Here is a 4,837-nt window from a genome sequence, read left to right as displayed (position 1 = left end):
ATATATATATATATATATATATATATATATATATATATATATATATATATATACATATATATTATATACAGATAGATTTATTATTATTATCATTATCATTATTAATACAGGGTGTCCCAAAATAATGTATACACTCTTTGGATTGTTACAATTGGTTCAATTTATTGATATTAACGTGGAAAACTTATTTTTTTTTTTTTAACATTCTCAAATTGTCCTATGTATCCTTATTTTTTCACTTTGCTTTGTTTCGCTTCTGTGAATCTGTTTTCCACGTTAATATCAATAAATTGAACAGGTTGTAACAATATAAAAAGTGTATACATTATTTTGGGACACCCTGTATTATTATTAGCTAAGGTACAACCCTAGTTGGAAAAGCAGGATACTATAAGCCCAAGGGCTCCCAAGGGGAAAAATAGCACAGTGAAGATAGGAATCAAATGTAATGAACGATTAAAATAAAATATTTTGAAAACATTAACATCATAACAGATCTTTCATATAAAAAAAAAAACGAGAAGAGAAATAAAATAGAAGACTGAAATTCACCCGTTTCCCTATCTTCTTCCTTCCTTTCCTCACAGGCAACGTCATGCACAGGAGATACCCGAACGGGCCCAGCGTCTTCCACAACATGAAGCCCACCATCTGGAGGGGCGCCCCTAACTCCCGCACCCCCGTGAGCGGCACCAACCAAAATTTCGGACCGGTCGTCAACACCCGCTTTGGGGGCGCACCTGCCGCTGCACTGCCACCCAGAGATAAGTAAGAACGCATGATTTTCATTTAGTTGCCCGTTTAGGTTTTGGAGTACGAGTGATACAATCATGTATATGCGTGATACATTCGTGATGCACGATACATTTGTGTATTGCATGTGTGACTCGGTTATGTGTATGAAGGATTCATTTGTGTACATGATGATGCATATGAATGAAATCCTATGTATAGGGATAAATTATTTTTACATACAAAAATATGATCATGTATAACATATAAATCATGTATATGCGAGATACATTTGTGATACACGATACATTTGTGTATTGCATGTGTGACTCGGTTATGTGTATGTATGATTCATTTGTGTACATGATGATGCATATGAATGAAAGCCTATGTATAGGGATAAATTATTTCTACATACAAAATATGATCATGTATGAGATACATATGCATTTCAAGTTTATGGAGATGACATACAATATACTTGTGCATATGTATATGCTACCTAATAATAATAAAAAGTTAAGATACGTCTTAATTATACTTTACTATTACTTTATATACAATATTCTCATTTAACACGACCTTAAATATCAAAAAAAGGAAAACCATTATTTATCATTAATAGATATGCACTGCTCCATTCTACCTTACATTACCCAATACTATTCCTTTAGAATTCAAAAGTGATAATAAAATTAACAACCTTTTCTTCTGTTTCAGTTCTTGGATGCAAAACAGTGGAGCCAGGAGAGTCTACGGAAAATATTGGACAAACTAAAAATAAAAAGATGGTAAGTTTTCGTTAATTAATGAAATCATTCTTATCCATGCAATTGTATATATATTCATTATGAAAGATGATATACATACATACATTTACGTATATGTATATTATACACACACACATATATATATACATACATACATACATACATACATACATATATATATATACATTACATATATACATACATATATATGTATATATATATAAATATATATAATTATATATAATAATATATACATATAATAATATATACATATATATATATATATATATATATATATATATATATATATATATATATATATATATATATATATATATATATATATATATATATATTATACATGTGTGTTTGCGGGTGTGAACTAGCACAAAAAATACCATAAAAAGACAAACGGAGGGACATGTCCGAGGCCTTTGTTCTGCAGTGGACTAGTAACTATTGATAATGATGATATATGGTGCAGTTATACAGTGCATATAATAAATATACATACATATGCACCATTTGAGAATTACATATCAGCGTATCTCCAAAAACCTAATTGTATACAAGAATGTGAACCACTCCGATCCCATAACAATTAGAAAATGATTTAATCCACACCACCAGTCTATTTACTTTTCCTATGTGCACCGTTTCATCGTCACCTGGCGGTATTGTTTATAATAATTCCTCGACGCACGATTTCTGAATATATCCTTCCAGCGTTGGAGTCTATCGTGTCAAGTTATCTGATGCAAAACTTTTATTTTCCAGAACCCTGACACCGGGCGAGCACTGCAAGCTACAGAACGAGAGAGAGAGAGAGAGAGAGAGAGAGAGAGAGAGAGAGAGAGAGAGAGAGAGAGAGAGAGAGAGAGCGTCTGTTGATAAAGAAGAACTTTCAGAGCACACCTGCTGATGCTGGTAATGGAATCCATCATGGAATATTCAAGAGTGTCGTCCGGAAGGTATATATCAGAGCGAGGAGGAGGACCGTCAACCTTGACTTTTCCTAATCTCTCAGCCGAAGACAAAATGAGAGAGAGAGAGAGAGAGAGAGAGAGAGAGAGAGAGAGAGAGACTTTGACTAGATACAGAAAATGTAGCAAAATTGCCTAAACAAGCGCAGCTTTGGTCAAATCTTTAGCAATATCTTGTGCGATATAGTGAGAATTGGTCTTTATATGAAAGGATGAGAGATCTAGAATTGACTTCAATGTGAAAGGCAAATTAAAATACTGTTCATAAAATATAATACCGGAGCTTTGTCTCATCAATGTGGCTAAAATATTACAATTAAAATGCAAGAGATTTTTTATTCAATTTTTTTACTACCCTGATATTTTGTTTACATTTCAGTGCAAGATATTTTACAAGATGCACTGGTATAAATTTCGGCTGGTGAAGGCAAATTAGTTACTTTAGTTACAACATCAACAACAACAACAAATAATAGGATCCCTAACTAGAAAATATGTCTGGCCAAACACGCAAATGCTATTTAAAGGTCACTCGTGAATAGCAGAGGCAAGGGACAGAACAAAGTCCTAGAGACTGACCATATACTAATATGATCAGCGCCCAAGCCCTTCTCCATCAATCTAGGTGCAGGGAGGGACAGGCAATGGCTGCTGATAACTCAGCAGGTAGACCTACAGGCACAAGGATGGGAGGTTGTAGTCTGTACTAGAAACTATCGAGATTGAGAGGGTCTCGAACTCCCGTCCAACAGATTACCAGGCAAGGACGTTTCAAAAGAAGACTAAAAAATTGGATGCAAAACACTTAATAATTGGAGAAATAGATTTTACAAAGAAAAGGAACTTAATGTATTTCCATCATATCTGGAGTTATTCCTTATGTGAGGTAATCATATTAGCAATTTTAAACTCAATGTAACTCAACCACTTCAAAACAATTTTTAACGAGGAATAACACAAATAAAACACTGCATAAAGTCGCCTTTAATAGAATGGGTTAAATCATTAACGAAAGGTATATTCGAGACTGATGGCTAGCGTGATAATTATCCAAGATTTAAAAACACTTTCATTTAAATAAGCAGATTTGCAATTATCATGATACGAATATAATACCCAGTTTTAAAAAGGAAAATGAAATTATCATATGCATCCTAGGATCATGAAGGCGTCTGGTGCACGCAGCAATGGCTCACAAGGATTCAAAGAAGGGAATATTTCTGGGGGCTGATCCAAACATTTCCGATGTAACAGGTTACTCAAGAATCAACACCTCTTTCCCATGTAACCTACTACTTGAGAACCAACTGGTTTTCCCACTGATGTAAGCCTCTTAACAATCAACCAGTCTTTCCCAAGCAATATTTTATTCAGAATCAGCACATTACGTAATGGCAGAAGAGACAGGAGACTAGAGAGTTATGGTGTCTTTGACTGACTAGAAAGTACTACATTGGATCCTTCTCTCTGGTTACGGTTCATTTTCCCTTTGCCTACACATACACTGAATAGTCTGGCATATTCTTTACACCTGTCCTCATACACCTGACAACACTGAGGATTCCTAAACAATTCTTCTTCATCCAAGGGGTTAACTACTGCACTGTAATTGTTCAGTGGCCACTTTCCCATTTCTAAGGGTAGAAGAGACTCTTTAGCCATGGTAAGCAGCTCTTCTAGGAGGACACTCCAAATCAAACCATTGTTCTCTAGTCTTGGGTAGTGCCATACCCTCTGTACCATGGTCTTCCCCTTGTCTTGGGCTAGAGTTCCCTTGATTTAGGGTACACTCATGCTCACTATTTTATCTTATTTCTCTTCCTTTCGTTATTTCTTTTAATTGTTATGGTTTATATATGAAAGATTTATATTAATATTGTTAGTCTTCTCAAGATATTTTATTTTAATTGTTCATTTCTTATAGTTTATCTTATTTTCTTATTTCTTTTCCTCACTGGCTATTTTCCCTATTGGAGTCCTTGGGCTTATAGCATCCTACTTTTCCAACTAGGGTTGTAGCTTAGCAAGTAATAATGATAGTGATACACACCTGGGCGCACTTTACGGAGTGTCGCAATACCAAGTAAGGGATCTTGGTTATTTTTGCGCAACATCCTGTCCAGGATGCTTGCGGGGTTCATACGTAAACAATTGCAAAACAAACTTTCAAGCACTGTTATTCAGCAAGTATCTAGTGACATCCTGTTTGTTAGCTTTTCAGTCAAATAGGTATTTAAGTCACATGCTGTCTTTGGGTGAGAGAGTTATTATCTGTCTTTGCAAATTCCAGGGGAAAAGCCAATCAACAACAGAGTTGCAATTGATTATAATATCCTTGAGTTGAAGGGGAAA

At 34.7% G+C, this 4,837-nt stretch overlaps 1 long non-coding RNA gene across 1 annotated transcript in view; it reads left to right on the top strand.

Annotated features, from left to right (window-relative positions):
- Window positions 1-2,823, top strand: part of LOC137658373 (uncharacterized) — a 5,872-nt gene extending 3,049 nt beyond the window's left edge. The window contains exons 2-4 of the long non-coding RNA XR_011047324.1: window positions 588-768; window positions 1,453-1,523; window positions 2,280-2,823. This is a non-coding gene — a long non-coding RNA (uncharacterized lncRNA). The remainder of the gene's footprint in view (window positions 1-587; window positions 769-1,452; window positions 1,524-2,279) is intronic.
- Window positions 2,824-4,837: the final 2,014 nt, after the last annotated feature.

Source organism: Palaemon carinicauda, chromosome 19, assembly GCF_036898095.1.
Source record: "Palaemon carinicauda isolate YSFRI2023 chromosome 19, ASM3689809v2, whole genome shotgun sequence".
Taxonomy (NCBI): Eukaryota; Metazoa; Arthropoda; class Malacostraca; order Decapoda; family Palaemonidae; genus Palaemon; species Palaemon carinicauda.
This window is presented reverse-complemented; position numbering and strand designations above follow the sequence as displayed.